At 37.6% G+C, this 20,346-nt stretch overlaps 2 pseudogenes; both read right to left on the reverse strand.

The window, feature by feature from the left end:
- Window positions 1–6,221: 6,221 nt before the first annotated feature.
- Window positions 6,222–7,218, reverse strand: LOC128132296 (AUGMIN subunit 2-like; annotated as a pseudogene).
- A 409-nt stretch (window positions 7,219–7,627) lies between these two features.
- LOC111887172 (uncharacterized) overlaps window positions 7,628–20,346 on the reverse strand; it is a 55,376-nt pseudogene continuing 42,657 nt past the window's right edge.

The raw sequence follows: 20,346 nt of genomic DNA on the forward strand, positions 1-20,346 counted from the left end.
CCCTGATTTTGGGAGTTTAAGGTTTGTGGAGCTCCAGAGTTCTTTACGGCTAAGGACCCCATTGCTAGTCGTTGATGGAACATTGACATGGATAATGCTCAACGAATGAGCTTTCGCCCTGAGAGGGTGAAGGTGGGTTTTGCATCTTGTCTTTTGAGGGACCGAGCCCGTTTTTGATGGGATTACGTCAGTAGGGCCTTGGGATCTGCGGCCGTAGTGGCCATGTCTTGAGAAGAGTTTTTCACGAGATTCCATGAGGAGTTTTCACTGGAAATTTAGGTGGAATAGCTGGAGAGGGGGTTTTAGGGCCTTTGCCATACTACTGAGACTGTGACACAGATGAATGACAAGTTTCGGGAGAGGGCTTTGTTGGCTCAGCAGTATGCAGCGGACGAGGAGATGAAGAAGGTTAGGTATCATGATATGTTGAGGGATGACATTAGGGAGTTTGTGAGCTTCTTAGGGTGTAAGACCTTGAATTATATGATAACTAGATCCTGGAAGCAAAATATTGATTTGGAGCACATCAGGAAGAGGAAGCCAGAACAGGTGCAGATAGTTGGGAGTCCTGCAAAGAGACCCAATACTTCTGATCAGCGAGTGAGAGGCTATCAAGGACGAGGGCAGTGCAACACGTGTGGGAAGTAGATGGAGTTTATCGATCTAGGAGTTTAGGTTGCTACAAGTGCGGTAGGCTTGGTCATGTCAGCAGAGATTGTCCCTAGGGGATGAGTCCTTTATGTTTCCACTAGAACCAAGTGGGCCACAAGAAGGCCGATTATCCGGTGTTGATGAGGGGGGAAATGAGGGAACCTGCTCCAGCCAATCTGAGGATTACTAATGGTTTCGAGGGCAGGGTGGATGTTCCTATGGTGAGGAGGCGAGCATTGCAGTCATAGGCTAAGGAGATTCAAGTTCCACCAGTTGACGTCGTAGACATTTGTTTTGAGAATCTTCATATGCCATTTTGCATACCGAGAGTCGTGCCTAGAGGATATTCGGGTGATTCGATTTTGAATTTTGATGTGGGAAGCATTGAACGCCATTAGAGTAAGCTTTAAATGAGAGAATACCAATCGTTGGTTCGATTTTTGGGGGTATCCGCAAGTAAATCAAGAAATCCAAAAGGTGAGCATGTTGGGTTTGAATGCATGATTTGTAGGGGTCTTTTGAGGATACGAGGCAATAAGGAATTATTTTGATCATGGTTGTAAGATGGATAATTGTCTAGTTCATACCTTCGAAGTGTGTTCAGTTGCAGGTTCACATGGGAAGTACTGTAGTGCAAGTAGGTCATCGAATTAGTTGGGTACCCGTTTCGATAGTTGAGATTTTGTTCTTCGTCATCTGATGAAGTAACCGAGGACTTATAGTGGATTTAGTGGAAAGTTCTCAGGAATATTGAGCTCATTGAGATTTCAGGGAGTATTAATTCAATTTTGGCAGGTATGTGTTCACTAGGATTGGCTAGTAGTGGAACACTAGTACTTGTGAGCTCAGGTTGTCGACAACTTCAAATAGTCAGGCTGCAAGGTAGATTGAAAATCTAACAATTTTGTGGTTGGAAGAGCAAAGTTAAATCCAAGTGGGGGAGAACCGCTTGGACTAAGGGATTGCACAAGGAATGATATTTTAGGTTACCTTGTGCATCAGTGGTGGAACATAGTGGGTATGTGAATCGGTTCAGGTTGAGGGTTGTGATAGAGCCTCTCTGCCTGCTCTTGTCTGATAAAGGCTTTGGGACTCGAAGCATGACCCGAATACCTGATTGGAGTATAGTCGAATGAGGTTTTGACCCATGATTTACTTGGTTGGTAGGTAGTGATGGAGGTGTTGTAAGATTGCGAGGTGGTCGTAGTATTCCCTAGGTTGGCAGGTGGTGATAGAAGTTTTGTAAGATTGCGGGGTGGTCGTATCATTCACTAGGTTGGTAGGTAGTGATATAAGTGTTGTAATACTATGGGGTGGCCATAGAATTCACTAGTTTGGCAGGTAGTGATAGGAGTTGTAAGACTACAGGGTGGCAGCAACATTCACTAGGTTGACAGATAGTAATTGAGGTGTTGTAAGACTCTGGGGTGACCCGTAGCATTCACCTGGTCCATGAGCAGTTGTGAGAGTGTGGTGAATCCATGATTTGGCTCATAGTTTCCTCTAGGGGGATTAGACCATGGCAAGATGGGTAGTGAGTTTATGGGAAGACACAAATTTCGTGGTATTAAGTAAGGTTGTGGGCCGTATGGGGCCGGTCAAGATATAAGACTACAGGAGGGTTGTTGAAGCTTTATATACAAGTGGGTTAGGGTAGCTTTTCCAGAAAGAGTCTTGGATAAAGTCTCGTGGTGCATTTGTTTGAAATGATGTCGGTTTCAGCGACCGGTCGGAAATCCGACGCTTCAGATAATTTGCAGATCAGCTCGGATCTCAAAAGATCTTGGATAGATTGAAAATGAGAATGTTGGTCAGCAAGATAATTTAGGGTCGTAAGAATTTCATTCGGATTAGCTTGCGAAGTGGAGCCATATTGGCTGTGATTCATAATGGTTTTGTATGTCGGGAAGTCAGATAAGGTACTGGATTTGTGGTTTTGAGCTGAGTAGTGATGGTTATCCTTTACTAGTTAAGGTCAGCGGGAGCAAGGATTCGTTCATCGTAAGTATGTGAGTTCTTCTAAGGACGAGTTTGATTATTGGAAGGCCATCATATGTTAGGTTCGACTATTATCAGGCATCTGGAAGATATGTTCGAATCATATGATTTCCTGGAATGTAGCAAGGAGTGATTTCGAGGACGAAATCTAGTTTAAGTGGGTGGGGAAGTTGTAACACCCTGTTCCGAGTCATTTCATAACTCACGGCTGTGAGTCAAAGATCAAGTATCATAAGGCTTAAGGATTTGGGAAAGAGAGGTTTAGACCCATTTGGATGTGGGTAATGTAGACTATGTGATCCAAGAGTTCGGTTTGTGCTTTGAAGTCAAAGGGTAAAATAAGAAAAGTTGTGTTTCGAAATTCTTTTATGAATTAACGATTTTAGTTCAACATATTTTAAGTCAAAATTAATTAGATAGGGTTGTAGATCTCCTCAATACCTTTCCGTGGATATAAAGATAATCGAAAACAGAGTTGGAACGAAGAAGTTATGAGCTTTAGAAGTTACAAAGGTTTTGGACTAAGTCTAGTACGTTGGGCGTACTAGGGTATCCATGGTATACTTACAGGGAGTACAGTGGGCATATGCGATCAGTGCCGAAACCCTATTTTCATGGTGTGAGCCATATTTAAGCTCCTTAACTTCCCCAAACCCATTCCATTCTCAACCTCCACCTCTCCAACACCCTCCCTTGAAAACTGTAACCCTAGTTTGAGCCTTTTGAGCAAAAGAAAGTGTTCTTGAGTGCTTTGTAGTGTTCTTGGTGCATCTTGGAGAAGAATGATCTCTTTGGAGAATTGGATCTTGTAGACCCAGACTTTGTTCACCTTGATCTTTCTTCTTGAGGTATAAAGCATGAATCTTGATGATGTATTTGTTAGATCTAGCTGGTTTTGGGTGTTATGAGCTTTTTGTCACTTTAGTGCATAAAGTTTAGATCTTGAAAGTTTGTGACCTTGTTATGGATAAAGTTGGAAACTTTATCCATCTAAACATTATATTGATTTAGATCTAAAGGTTTGAGACTTAGACTTAATGGATTAAGTTGGAAAAGATACACTTTTGGTCCCTTTGAGACTTAAAGACTAGATCTTGGTTGGTTGGACCATTCTAACGAAATAAGTTGGAAAATTTATCCATTATGGAGTTATTAGGAGCCATAAATATGTAATCTTGGACCTTAGTTTCCTTCCATGTGTGAGCTAGGATGTCTTAAAGAGTTAAGAAGTTACGGTTTTTTGTATTGAGCACTTAATACCCATGCAAGATCATAAAGTTGGAAACTTTATGGTTAAGGATATCATTTGAGGACTAGATTTCGAATTTAGACAAAGCTCTTAATAAAAGGAAATGATGGTTGAACGTACGTTCGACATATGCTATGGTACGCATGGCCTATGAGATCAACACACCGTTTCTGGTAAAGGTTTGAGTATGCTAAGTGTACAAGCTGAGTACGCTTTTCGTACTTAGCTGAGTTGACTTGGTTGACTTTTTGACTTTTCGGTATTGACCTGTTTTTGACCAACTTGACTTAGGGGTATTTTGATTATAATTTAAGTTTGGTTATGTTCCAATGAATAATTGACCAATAGAGCTGATATTCGGAGCATTGTCCTATTCAGCGATCTTTTCAGACTAAGAGGTGAGTCTCCTCACTGTAACCGTGGGTCGAAGGCACCAATACCTGCCCACCAGGATCGGTTATATGCTAGTTGTCTTTGTGTCACTTGCATGGTGTGATTGATGTCATGTGACTTATATGTGTTGCATGCTTGGGTTGAAATAAACCTCAGACGGGGTCCACATTTGTTTATTGGGTTGAAATATACCCCGGGGAGGGACCCATATTGTTTATTGGGTTATAACCCAGGGCGTGGCCCAAGGGCATGACCCATATTGCTTATTGGGTTGGAATATACCCCAGGGTTACACTCAAGGATATGTATGGTATCCGGTATTTAGGGGAACTCCTTAAGCTTTATGCTTATGGTTTATGTTTATGGTTTCAGTTACTTCCAATTTGAAAGGGAGGGGCACGACTAGATAGCAGTGCATCCACCCATGTTTTATGTACTCTATGATTTTGGGATTGTACTCTGATAAATATTTTCACTATGACATGCTTTTAATTGGTTGATAAGAATAAATGGTGTTTATATTTTGAATTAAAAATGAAAATTTTACCATATAATTTTTAGGTCGTTACATGATACAATAGAAACCAGAACACCATTTCAAGCGACAATATCACACACATATACATCAGACAATTTCTCGGCCAAGGAGCTCTCCCGAGTAGCTTCAAAGTGGGCACGGTTGGCCAGACGATCCAATATAACCCAAATCGCATCAAGCCCCTTAGCCGTCCAATGTAACTTGGTGATGAAATCCATGGTGGTTTGCTCACTACTACAAAAATAGCCTTTTCTGACACACAATGTGTGTTGTAAAACGCTTAGATGACACGTAAATGCGTGTCAAGCAAGGCCCTGTTATAACAAAAGACGACACGCATTTGTGCGTCGTCTATTTACGACACACATTTATGACGCACAATTATGACACGCATTTACGACACACATTGTATGTCAAGGAAGGCCTCGTCATAAAGGAATTTGACATGCATTTGCATGTCGTAACCTTACGGCACTTTATTAGGACAAGCATTGCATATCATTAAATCCCTTGTCATAAATGAAGATGCTACACATTTGCGTGTCATAATCTTCAGCAACCACTTACGATATACATTTATGACGTGTCTTTACGATACTCATTTAGGCATAATACAAAAATATGGAAACAAATATATGCCAAAACAATCAATCTCATCCAATAAAATCATGTCAAAAATTTGTAATACTTTGGTATTAAGGGGATCTTATTGTACATTGTTGTTAAGAGGTTTTCCCTAACTATATAACATAATACTACATTGCTATTACGGGCCACCTTCTTGTTTCTACTTCTTATTGTTATGCTTTTGTTTCCACATGATACCTGTTTTCAACAATCAACACATTAGTATTCAGAAAGGCCTCAAGCATCATCAATCTATGTTATAAAATATTAACACTTAATACACATGTAGTAAAATATCTTTTGCCAAGAATCCAGACTTCAATACAACCCATACATGTATAAAATATTAAAATTCAATACACATGTAGATTATAAAAGTTAATATGAAAGAGTGAAATAGTAAAATACCTTTTGCCAATTGTCATTGCAACAATTCAATACAGCCCATACTGGTATAAAATATTAAAATTTAGCTTGGAGCCATACTCTAGACAAAAGGATAACTTTGAAGCCCCGATAAACTTACATACCTGTTTTCAACAGAATTTATGTGAGAAAGAAGAATATGATTCAAGTTTCCAATATAAAATATAAGCCGAATTTTCCTTTTTTTAGATTAAGTTTCGTTTGGATAAATGATTTCTAGAAAATATTAGAAAAACAAGGCACAGTTGGAGAAATGGAAGAAAAAGAAATAAGGGGTAATATGTAAAAACTAAAAAGTTAAGTCTTGTATTCATTAAGTAAAAAAGAAACGATATCTTACTAGAGATGTGAAGCTTTCTATCAGAAATTATTTTTTAAAAACATGTTTTTTTTTCATTTAGTATTTTTATAAAATTGAATAAAAAATGATACCTGGTGGATGAACCTTCCGTCAGGACTACCAAAATCTGCATAAATGCCCTCATAGCCATAGAAAGATTGTTATAGACATACCCCCCAAACAGATGGTGGTTCTTTAAAGTTTTGAGTCCACTGAAAATCTGCAACAGATGTAGATGTTGTTAGAGCACCATAATAACTAGCAACCTTCATCAATATTTCGGAGAATTGTTTCTGTAAAATGTTGAATATTGTTAAACATAAAATTTTACTTGATATTAAAATAAGATGTTGCAAAGTATTAAAAGATTAACCTGATATTCTACTTCCACAGGAATGTAGTCTAAAGAATATGGCTGTTAAAGACGGGCAATAATTCGGTCCTGAAAGTCAAATACAGAACAAATGAGAAATCTCAAAAAAAGTGTTTGAAAAAAGATTTGAGAGAAGGCAGAAAATGTAATGTTATTATTATTACCTTATTCTAGATAACATCTTTTAATATAGTAGTGATTCTTAATAAATTTTCTATCTTTTTCTCCATTTCACTTACGTGTGTCAAGTGTGCAACATTTTTATCTTCCTGAAAGTGCAAATGAAATCAGCATTCACCAAATGTAAGTTGGGATTTTTTTTTTCCTTTTGTTTTTTTTACAGAAAATAAAATTCTAAAATCAATATAGAAAGATTGATGACTTCACCTTGCGGCCATGAAGTTCCACTTGCAAAACTGCAATTTTTCTTTGTACAGAGGTAAGTTCCCTCAAGACTCGTATCAAATCATCACCTTTTTCACCTCCACCTGATAAATTCAGCAAGTCTTCCTAAACAAGAAAATAATTTTTTTAGGGGAATGCATGGAGTCTAGTATTTTGAGAATATTAAGTAACAAGTGATGATAAATTACTTCTTCTGTTAACTTCAAAGATAAGCACATAAATGCTTATAACTCATAAAAGCATTTGAGGGGTTGCTTTTAGCAAAAAGAACCAAAATCCGCAAGTTTTAGTTGTCCATGAGGTCCTATCAATAGATTATTTGGTTTCATATCCTTAAAAATAACATCATTAGCAACTTGAAGAAACATAAGCCACCAACACAAGCAAGGGTTATTTGGTTTCATGTCTCCAGATCTCCAATAGACCTTGAAAGACAAAAGCCACTAGGCCAGCATCTCAGAGGACCAATCTGTCATGACCATGACAAACAAAACTCATTTTAATAAAACATGTTTCATTAAAAATATCAAGCCCAACTACAAATCATTAGTTTCAATTGATAAAACTTAATTTAAGGATAAAATAGATTTACCTAATATGCTATAAAAGGTCAAGTGTTCAAAATTTTCATATGATTTTGTGCAACCCTATATTGAGATATGAGGATATGGAAATGAGGAGAGGCAGTGAGTGGTGCCAAGAGGATTTGAACACACGTGTCCGATGAGCTCTAATTGACTGTAAGGGTTTGTTGGCATTAAACCTAATGTCAAATATATGGATCATGGGTCCGCTGAACCCGAGGTTAGGTACAAACCATCTGGGGACGACGTCTGGTTGACCAAAGCCGATTGTGATTCACTACTTTCTTGTTTCCAACTGAATTCATGTATTTCAGTTAGCCTTAATATGATGTCAAACAATCTGATCTGCCTCGCTGGAGTACTGCAAATACATACAAATTGTAATATAAAAAATTAATAAAATATTCAAATTTTTTTATATTAACTGTGTTTTCACATTCATTTTCACCTGGTTTGAACCATGAAAAGATTGAAGTCACAAGGATTTGGTAGAACACTCATATACTTGCTTTCAATCTGATGCTTGTAATCTGCTCTTCCAGTTTGTAAATCGAATCCAATTATCCTTTTATCAGCACCTACAGAAACCACCATTTGTTTTTTTTGCGTCCCTGTAACTCCCATAACAGCTGAAGAGTGCATACTTCTGTGCAACTCCCGTTTTTATCACTCCATTGAACAACAACATGATCACTTCCACCATTTACAAAACAAGTATCTTCCCATGGAATGAATGATATGGTGTTGATGATGCCCTTCACATGTGGTTTATCTTCAAGGAAAGTTACATGGTTTTTCTCTTTTGGTTTATTCAGGTTGAGGACTGATATATATGAGGGTCGCCACCATCAGCAGTGCAGGCACCAAATAGGCTATTGCCATGTGGATGCCATGTTATATCTGTTGGTTTTGAGCATCCTAACACTCTTAAGTGTACATGCAACCCTAAATACCTTGGATCTATGTTTTCTCTATTATACATGCAAATATGAACTTTCCAAGGTATTCATCCAAACTGGCATATTAACATTGATTCATATGAATATATCAAGTTAGAATTACATACCTCTTTGATGTAGAATGTCTTCATGAAGCTTGAGTGCCTAGTGCCCCAAGTGTGACACCTCAAATGGTTCACACAACATCAAATACACTTGGAATAACTTGAGAGAATATACACACTTCATGAAAATCGGCTAGCCATTTTTCTTACATACTCTAGTGGCCGATTTTCCCAAGAATATGATCTTTATATAGTGTCACAATTAGCGTAAACCCTAACTGTCATGGATTTCCATTTCCTTGGATCCATGGGTTCAAATACACCATGGAGTATCCTATAGGTTTAACCCAACTTGATAATCCATGGAGTCTTAGCCCACTATACAAGTATGGATGATTTACACAATCAACCCATATATTTAATTAGTCTTCTTTTGATCACTTAATTAATCCAAGATTAATTCTTGATCAATACTAATTAAATAATCTTATTAATATATTTGAACTTATAGTATATTAACAAACCTTAAGTGTTATTTCTCTCATTATAGTCTATCCAAATGCATGATGCCATGCAACCCAAATGGACCATGCCGGGTCGGGTCAAGTCTTACCAATTATAGTTATGGACTTAGACATGAATCCAACATTCTCCCACTTGGATAAGTTTAAAACTATTATTGTATGACATCAAGAACCGACTGGCAATTGTAGCTCTCCAAAGCTTCTGTCGAACTCTGACCTTGCCGATGATCTCTGACCTTTGTCAATGACTTGTCCATTAGATAAGGGATCATATATTCCTCCATTCTAGATATCATATGGACTGAGACATGGATTATAATCATTCTCTCTGTCTATTTGTTGTTTCCCGATTTCCGATTTATGATGACTGACTAATTGAACAAAGCAAATCAGTCCAGGCCCGACCGAGCACTTACATTTGTCATCATATGGATTGTTCTACTACCTGTTGAATACACAAGGCACGTTTTATAACATCGAGTTGCCAATGCGTTTTCGTGCAATCAATGTATAACCAAATCATAGTAACAACTCATATCTCTAGGTTTGAAGAATATAAGATATTATCATCTCATGATCACTCGTGATAAAATCCATGAAGTGATTCCAATGAGCATGGGTTGAATCCAATACTCAGAACTTATGAGCACTCATGAGTGTTGTAGCACCGCTTTGTCCAACATCTTAGATCTCTACAAGCCAACCCATGACAGTCTTGATTCATATCTACTTCCAACATATGACCGACTGTGGATGGTTTGAATAACTTAGTCAATCAGGAAGAATGACCTAGTTAGTCTGGAAGTCAAAACATGCAAAATGAAACACAAGAATAATTGAATCCAATATGGTCTTAGAACTTTTGAATAGAAATAAAACACCCTTTATTTATCACCATATGATTACACATTATTCATTGCATACTGTTTCGGCTATCAACTTTATTTTGAATTAAAACAATAGTTGTCCCATGCTCCAAGCATTTACTCTATGTTTTTCTAAAGACTAGTCATGCCACACACCAAGTATGCATACTATGTTTGTCTATGATCTTTGCTTTGCGAAATAGACCAATTGAACATAACTCCAATGATTCTCATTTCACAGTCCCAACTCCTTACTGCAAATGCAAGAATTCCAAATTCATGCCATTTGCTGAAATCAGTTAAATTCTAAACTTATATACATTGATCCTCTTGTAATGATTATGCACAAAATCACAAAGACTTGACAACAAACATTACAGAGCATTCCAAAGGAGATCAACTTCATGGAAACATCCTTCTTGCATTAAGTATCCTAATCTTACATATATTTATTGAACAACTTCCACCTATGGAATCATTTCCATATTCTCCTTTTGACTATCACTTCTGAACAAGAGTTGCCTTTTTTCAGAATATGTCAATATGGTCCTTTCAACAATTAACACCATACTTCCAACTGTCCTTGAGCAACCAATCTTTGGTAAACCTTAGATTGTCCTCGACAATTACTTAATCATTTTAGTCATATCCATTTCTAGACCTTTTCCCTTCTTAATGCCCCAGGCATTTGGAAAATTTTGGAAAGGATGAATATAGCACATGTAATCGATCGTATATCCGAAGCATATGGGAGACGATTCATGATGTCTCACATAAAGACTAAACTGGTCTTTTGCTATAATATTTCCATTTCAATTTTCCAAGTTCTCATAATTTAGAATATGAAAAGGGATGTCGTAATCATAATCGAATTTTAGAACGCAAATAATTGACCCCTATATAGAGTTTTCTTATGTTGAGCCATTCTAACATAACATTCATATATATATATATATATATATATATATATATATATATATATATATATATATATATATATATATATATATATATATATATACACACATGACTAAATACGATTTAAACCTCAATCTAAGCTTTTAGATTTGAGATGAAGTATAATTTTTTCTCCTTTAATTATAGCAAAACAACTCTTTCCCAATTGAAACCTTTTGTTTTCTATAATTAACATTGCTAACTTGCAACCTTTATCATAATTATCATGCTCCTACTAACATGATGATTATTGGCATAACACTTTTGCTCCCACTAGCTTTGACATGTGATCAGAAATCAGCTGGACTTCTAAAAATCAATACTTTATTGACTTTATTACCAAAGTTCAGATTTCTGATACTAGATTGCTTTGATAAAACTTTATCAATATCATACACCTTATCTTAGATAACTCACAGGTGTGTCTAAACAATTTTAAGAACTATGAAAAGGGATGCCGTAATCATAGTCTCGATTGTTTAGACCTTTTCCACTTCTCACAAGTCCATGTTAGTGTGCCGGTTAACCACACACGCTCCACTACCAACTTTGAGAATGCAAATATCACAATTGCTATCTAACTAAAATCTACTTTGTGAAAGTGTTTCCTGTGACAACCCGATATTTCAACTTTATGTAATGACCTAAAAAGTCAATTATTGTAACTACTTTTGTGATAATGAAATTAACTTCGAAAGTAAAATGTCCAAAAAGTTTCTATTTAATTACCTACTATGTTAGATGTCATTAAACCGTGATCGTACGTAAAAAGAACGCCCAAATCCGACTTCGTATATTGAAGTTATGATTTTTCCAAGTTCGGCTTAGCAGCAGACAACTAAAAACTCGAATCGGAGATCGAGCAACTTTTGGCCGGAATGACCTAAACGAGAATCGAAGGTGTCGACAATGGTAATTCAGCGGTAAAAACTCTGGCAAAAACCGACTTCAGATAAAGAAGTTATGAATTTCTAAAGAAATTCCCTAAACACGACATTTTAAAAATAAATAATAAAAATAATTTTGAAATTTGCCGACGGAATCTAAACGAAAGTTGTAGAGCGTAGTCTCATCTACGCGTGGATATAAAGACCATCGAAAACGGAATTATATGAAGAAGATATGAATTTTAGAAGTTTATTAATTAAATTAAATATAAATTTAATTATAAACTCTGCGTACCCTCGTACACCCCGCGTACTCAAAGCCAAGGCCTCGGATCGTCCACGTCCCGGTCTATGCGAAACTAGCCTTGTCCCATCCGAAGTTTGAGGCAGTCGAGGACTCGGTCATGCATGACGTACGCGTACGCCCCGCGTACCGAGGCGGTTCTAGCCCCTATAAAAGGGATGCGAGGGTTCCGAAGAAAGGGCTCCATTTCTCTCATTTCCTTCGCGTTCTTGCCTCGTTTTCCGTACCCGTGCTAACCCGAAGCCCTGGTCATTTTGCTCAAGTCCCGAAGATCGTTTGTACTCCCGAGATTCCCGAGAATCCCGAGAAAATCCGTTTTCCCGAGACGAAATTCTGCCCGCTTTCCATCTCACTTTCTTCAAAGTTTCAAGTGAGTTCATACCCCTTAATCAACCTTTTTAAATATTGTGAATGCTTTTATATGCTTTCAAGGGGGGGGGGGGAATACAAGTAAAACACACAATTATTATCGGGTGTTATATATAAAGTTTTATTATACACTTTTATTAAATAGAATCATATGTGATTTATAAATTTTATAGGGAACTCTCGTATATAAAATATATTACAATAGCATTTTATCTTTTGAAATATTAAATTGTTGTAATGCATGTATAAAATAAACATTTTGCTTAGATTATATGTATACGTGTCTATCTTAGACACTATAAAAATCTATACTTTCACATCAAGTGATTCATTTTCTAGGGATTTCAAAACAAATGAGACACACTTTTAGAAAGCTATAAAAGGTATAGTTTTACGAGAATTTTTCTAACTTTTACATTCTAGAAACACCATTTTCAAGAAGTCACTTTCATATACAGGAACAAACGAACATTTTAACACGTAAATCTGTTTTTATACTAAGATTTGTGAGACATTAACTTCACGTACGTTCGAGTACACATTTCATGTCCTGTATTATATACTAGAATCCATTGGAGGGGGAGTATGGTGTTTGTGTATAGATCTATACGAGCTTGACAACCCGCGCCTTGACTGTTAGCTACAGTCCACCATTTAGGGTGACAAGCGTCATAACATTCCAACGCCTGAAGAACGTTGTGTATAGGCATTCTGAGTCAATAGTATGGTTATAAAACTCACATGGGGTATTAAAAATACATTGATTTATGAGGTTTTCAAATACATTGGTTATTTTACACTTACATACATTTTTAGAAACAAACATTGGTCTTGAGAGAAGGCTACTTTTATACTAGTAGAAAATATAGGATTTCTAGAATCAAACAAACAAGGACAAAACATTTCATTTCATACAAACATTGTCATTTAATACTTATGAAACTCACCAGCTTAAATGCTTATCTACTCTTTCAAAACTACTTGTATGTCCCAGGGATTCAGTAATTTCAGGTATCAATATGCTTTTGGAGAAGGGACGCCGTGGGGCCAGTTTAATCTCATATTTTGACATCATATTGTAATTGGTTTTGAACATGTAGCTTTTGACAAATGTAAACTTTCAATTATATATATGATGGTTGTATTGCTTTCTTTACTATGTATTCATTTGTTACGTTACCACATGAAGTCATCCGCCCCCGAACGTTTCCGCCGTTCCGGTTCGGGGGTGTGACGGATTGGTATCAGAGCAATGTTTATAGTGAACTAAGTATATTGAACCACATAAGATATACAAACTATAAATGCTTAAGGGACTAATACTCTCTGACAAAACATTTTTCTTTTGTTTTTACGCTTAAGCAGCGTTATGTTTATCTTAAATTGTTAGTTCATTTAAGTACAAATACATGCATACAACAAACTATTTTTATGATTATAGCTATACAAGAAGTATTTAGACAAGTTGGACACTACGATTAAGACGTGATATATGTAATCGGATTTGGGACAAATATAGCATGATCAACTATATTTGTCCGAGATCGGACCAATATATATCGAGGATTGCTCGTAGTAAGCAACAAGTCAAAACTTACCAAAACATCACAAGAATCAAACACAAGAATTTAAATACTATAGGAGTATTTGCTACATAAACTAGTTTAACTTACATGTTTAATTCTTACACGTTCCAACTTTATTTCAATTCATATAACCCTATTCTCATACAGTCAAATGGCTGGATTTCACCACCCCGGCGACCCCTACTATCCCAACCAAGGCAACAGGGGATGGATCAAAGATGATCCCAAGGAGGACGAAGAACCTATAGAATTGGATGACGACTTCGGTACCGACTTAGAGCCGGAAGTGATCAATCCACCTCCCACACAACCTCCCGTCTTTGTCAGGAACTTTCAAGGACCGACTCCCATCTGGGGAAGTCACCTCCACCATTGGAGCCAACAACAAAACCTACGCCCTCCCTACGGAATGTGTCGAGACTTCTACGATGTCCGAGGCGGAGGTTCGGCTGATCGGGCACTCCCAGTTGTCACACCCCGAAAACCAAAGGCGGAAACATTTCCGGGGTTGACTCCACGTTGAGTATCAAATCCAATGCACATAGAAAAGCAGTAATCACAAAACATTACATTACATAATATTGTTTACATTTGTTTGAAAGTAAAGTTGTACAAGTGTATTACATATGTAATATGAACAAAAGTAAAGACCTGAGAATACAAGCGGTTTGAAAATCAGCATAAAGCTGGTGAGTTCATAAGCGGTTTAGTTTTGAAAAGATCGAGTTTCCTTTGTTACAATTTCAAAAACGGTTGGTTATGTCATTCCAGGAAATCCCATATTTTCCTTATAGTTTTAGTTATTTGTTTGTTACTTTATCCATTTTATGAGTTGATGTGCTACCTAGGAAAATCTCATATTTTCCTATGTGTTGATTTGCCTATTTGTATCTAAGTTCGTTACTGGTTGGTTCTTAGGTTTGATTTCGAAGTACTAGTAATTACCATGTGTATAGTATTAGTTAAGTATTCTAAACCCTTAGATATTCTACATTCGAATGACTATTATCTACTAACTTAGTTTTATTTTTGAATATTTGGAATCACATAGAAGCGTACATTACAGTATTTTTGAAGTTCTGTTGAGTTCCAAAAGAGTACATTAGTTGTATAATCGAAGCTCTGTCGACATTTTGAGGCGGATATATTCGAAACTCAGTAGAGGTCCAGAGGCGTATTTTCGTATTTAATTCGAAACTCTGGTGACACTCAAGGGGTACACTAGCTGTATATTCGAAGTCTTGGTGTCATCCAAAGGCGTTAATTCGCATTCGTATTCCTATTTCTATTCGTATTCGTACTATGCTATTGGTTAGATTCGTATTCGTATTCGTTCTATCCTATTAGTTATATTCGTATTCACATTCGTATTCGTACTAACCTAATAGTTATATTCGTATTCGTTCTATCCTGTTAGTTATATTCGTATTTGCATTCGTATTCGTACTAACCTAATAGTTATATTCGTATTCGTTCTATCCTATTAGTTATATTCGTATTCGTTCTATCCTATTAGTTATATTCGTATTCGCGTTCGTATTCATTTAGTATTAATCTTAGTTATAATTAGTATGATTTCTTTTACAAAAAGTAATATAGATCAAAAGACTTTTTAAAGAAATCTGGCTTTAGTCTAACTGTTTAACCTGCAATTTGAACCATTAGTTATCACAATTTTCATTATTAGAATCATACATGAAATAAAACAATTGAACTGAAAATACGTTTAAGTACAAGATTCCTTGTACTTTTGCTTGTATTCCCCCCTGAAAATGTTTAAAACCATTTGAAAAACACATGAAAAAGGGTAAAGGTATGAACTCACCGGACGCGGAAATGTGACGATTTCGGACACTAAATGTCGGTTCGGGGCCTGATTACTCGCGATGTCCCTATGTAAAATGAAATAATGTCCATATATATCTAATTAGATTTACAATCACTAATTATATGGAACATTATACTCCAATGAGATTAAACACCTCAAAACGAGTGTTTGGAGTGACCCGGGTGACATCTACGGACGTGTAATGTTACTAAGGACTTGGGATTTGAGTTTACTCCCCAAGAGTAAACATTTTAGGGAGTTTACAACCATAAAACACATACATACATAAGTTCACGGCCGTGAACTCATGTTGGTGTGATTTTGAGTGCTTAATGGCTTGTTTGGACTTGGGAAATGTTGGAATGGACTTCTAAAATGCCTTGGATTAATTTAAGGGGACTTATACCATGTTTAAGGGAGTTCACGGCTGTAAACTTGGAGTTTACGGCCGTAAACTCTCCCATGGTCTTGAATAATTATTTTGGGGCACAAGGAACAATCACATGTGATTCTAGTAATTTTTCCAAGCCTTGTTATGAATTTAGGGCACCTTTTAACACATATTTGGGAGTTTACAGCCTAAGGGTATGAGCTATGGCCGTAAACTCTTATATGTTGCATTTTGATATGTTTAAGACCCCCAAACTATTTTTAGATGGTTCTAGGATTTACCACAAGGCTATTGGTTGAGTTTCAAGGCATTTGGACATGTTAAAAGGGGTTTACTGTCAATTTTTGAGGGGTTTATGGCCTAAGCATGAGCCTTGGCCGTAAACTCCTATTTACTCCTCAAATATTATGTTCATGATGTTCTAAGGCAAATACCATTATTCCAAAATTCATATCTAAGCCTTGTTTGAGTCTAGGAAGGGTTTAAGGGCTCAAAACCCTTTTAATTTAGTGTTTACGGCCTAGGCACCATCCTGGGCCATAAACTCATTCAAATCCCTCAAAATCCATGTCTAAAGTGTTCTAAGTCCAATCCATGAAGTCATTTAGCCATATCTAAAATCTAGTTGTGGTTTGGAAGGGTTTTGTTGCTCAAAAACCCCCTTTAAATGAGTTTACGGCCTAGGATAGTTCTAGGGCCATAAACCCATTATAATGGTCCTAATCCATGGTTTGAACTTGAATTTGAAGGCTAGAGGGGTTGTATAGCAAGTTAGGGAAGTTACCTCAAAGATTTGAAGCATTGAATTGATAATTTGGACCTTTAAATCTAGTTTGAGGAGAGAGGTTGAAGTGATAGTTGTAGAATTAAGCAAAAGCTTAAAAATGAAGACTTGGATCACTTTAAATAGTGTCCACATTTGGGACACGGTAAAATTCTACCCGATACCGGCGTTAGACGGGGCTTTTGGTCGCACCCGGCCAATTTGCCGTAACCCGATATGGTTGTTTTTAATCATGTTCCAATCACTAATACGAGGCGTTAAAATGAGTTCTAAGGGTATTTGGGCACTCATTAAGTCATAAAATAAAATATTCAATAATGACTTAATAAAATGCCGAAATCGAAAATGAAATCGGAAACGGCGATTGGATGATCGGAACGAGTCGCGAAAAGGGTTACATTTAGGGATATGAATTTCGGGTTGTTTCATTATCCCCCCGTTAGAGGGAATTTCGTCCCAAAATTCAATGATTATGATACAAGACACGAATTTGAATGAGATACAGTTGGATTTGTTGCTTCGGGTTTTCGTGCTCCTACGTGACATCGGGTCTCCGCTTGACGTCTTAGCGAACCCTCACTATCGGGACGCATCTTGACTTCTTTAGGTAGATACTTCTCAAAGACCGAGACGTGAAGTATCAAATGGGTGCTACTAAGTTCCGAGGGAAATCGAAGTTTGAAGGTTACATAATCGAGTTCATAAGGGTCGCGAAGGGTCTAATCTACCATGAGGGAAGTATTTCGCTTTTCTAAAGCATTCCATGCCGAGTTTGCATCAAAGTTTTCCATGAAAAGTTTATCATTAGATCGAATGGAAAGGAATAATTATCCGGATTGAGGATACGATCTATAGGTATGACGTTAACATTCTCTTTCTCACTGGTTGGTCATCTCGACGATACATGTTTCAATTACTAACGAAGGATTTAGTTTAGAAAGATATTTGAATGAATGGTTAGTAAATTCTTTAAGCATTAGAATCAAATAGGATCACATGCACAAGATTCATCGAGAAGAAGTATACCTGTGGCAACGGTGGGATCGGCGGCTGTCCTTTCTTTCCCCATAGTTAGGACTCTCCCGGTGTTGCCAGATGTTACTGCCTTTGGACAGTTTCGCTTATAGTGCCCGACCTCTCCCTAGCTATAGCAGGTTTGACCGATACCAGCTCCGGAAGCTTGACTTGTTGACGGGGTTGGGGTTTTGCAGGTTCGTGAGAGATGACCTTCCTGGCCACAAGTTCTACAGAACTTTGCACGACAAGGCCCATGGATGCGATGGTGGTAGTTACATCGGTCACACCACGGGAGGGTACCGACATATCCGGTAACAGGTACTTGAGATGTGGAATTGACAACCGAAACAGAAGCAGGGGTAGTGGCAGCGTGGAATGCCATTATTTGTTGTTTCTTTGAGGGTTCTGGGGAAGACTGACTCTTCTTCTTCTTTCTCCAAAACTTTCTTTTCTCGCCACTCTTTTCTGTTGGCTTGGGAGTGGTGTCTGCTTCCTCTTGATCATCATTGTGATCGATCAAAGTTTGAGCCAGACACTTGGCGCTGTCATAGGTATCTGGCTTTGCTGCTATAACGTTCCCTTTGGTTGGCTGAGTTAATCCCCAGATGAATCTTTCTACCTTTTTGCTTTCCGGGGTAACCATTCCCGGACAATGGAGTGCCAGGTCATCAAACCTTGAAGTGTAAGAGGCGATATCGAAACCTTTCATCTTCTGGTTCCATAGCCCATGTTCCAACTTCTAGATTTCACCCCGAGGGCAATATTCTGCACGTAGTAGTTCCTTCATAACCTCCTATCCCATAGCATTGGCTACAGGTAAAGTCAGGGATTTGACACGGCCGTTCCACCAAGTCAAATCCTTATCGATGAGCGTACAGGCGGCAAATTTCACCTTATCAGATTCTGAACAGGCGCAAATCTCGAAGATACATTCGATTTTCTCTAACCACCGAGTTAGAGCAATGACACCCCCTATGCCATCGAAGAATGTCGGTTTTGCGTTCATGAAGTCTTTATAGGAACACTCCTTCCGGTGTCCCTGATTACCTTCTTGGTTTTGGTTTTGGGAACCACCTCCTGAACCATTGGGGTTTAGTTGAGGTAGGAGAGCTGATATGGTGGCAGAAATGGTTGCCTGAAGTGTTTCTAGATCGATTTGAAGAGGAGGTGGTGGCGGCGGAGGGTTGTTGGTGTTCTTTGAGCTGGGTCTTTTTCCTCGGAGGCATCTTGATCTAAAAAGGTCAGGAAAGAGAGGATCATAAGTCCTCTGAATTGAATCAAGAGATATGAATCAGGGGATATCTCATCGAGACCGATATAACATTATATTGAGTGATAAGGCAAGAAAGAGTGATCAAGGCAGAAAATTTTATCGCTAGAGGAATAATCAAGGAACAACACGTATACGAGGATTTCTACAAAGGATTGGTTCGAGAAATACTCCTATAGTATTTCATGGTTCGCTGCAACGACGACTCGTTGTTTGGGATATTAGGTAAGTTTTAGGTATGCTGCGTACCACAGTGACTCCCAAACACATGTTGGCCGTGTCTCGAATTAATATAGTTGGCCAGGCTATATTGATCCTAGACACGACTACATAACTGCCCAGGTTTAACCGCAGTGTACAACACCCATTTACTTATATTTTGTTCTACTTGTAGTTATGGATTTCGACGGTCGGTATACTTGTATACTTTAGAAAATTCTTATATTCGTAGAGTATACTTTTAGTTCACAGCGCTTAGGCCCTTTAATGTTTATAATCTTATACCATGTAAGTTTCGGTATACCAGTTCACTATAAACAAGGGCTCTAATACCTCAAAGATTTGAAGCCTTAAATTGATGATTTGGACCTTTAAATCTAGTTTGAGGAGAGAAGTTGAAGTGATAGTTGTAGAATGAAGCAAAACCTTAAAAATGAACATTTGGATCACTTTAAATAGTGTCCAAGTTTGGGACACGGTAAAATTCTACCCGATACCGGCGTTAGTCGGGGCTTTTGGTCGCACCCGACCAATTTGCCGTAACCCGATATGGTTGTTTTTAATCATGTTCCGATCACTAATACGAGGCGTTAAAATGAGTTCTAAGGGTATTTGGGCACTCATTAAGTCATTAAATAAAATATTCAATAATGACTTAATAAAATGCCGAAATCGGAAATGAAATCGGAAACGACGATTGGATGATCGGAACGAGTCGCGAAAAGGGTTACATTTAGGGATATGAATTTCGGGTTGT

This window comes from Lactuca sativa, chromosome 2, assembly GCF_002870075.4.
Source record: "Lactuca sativa cultivar Salinas chromosome 2, Lsat_Salinas_v11, whole genome shotgun sequence".
Lineage (NCBI taxonomy): Eukaryota > Viridiplantae > Streptophyta > Magnoliopsida > Asterales > Asteraceae > Lactuca > Lactuca sativa.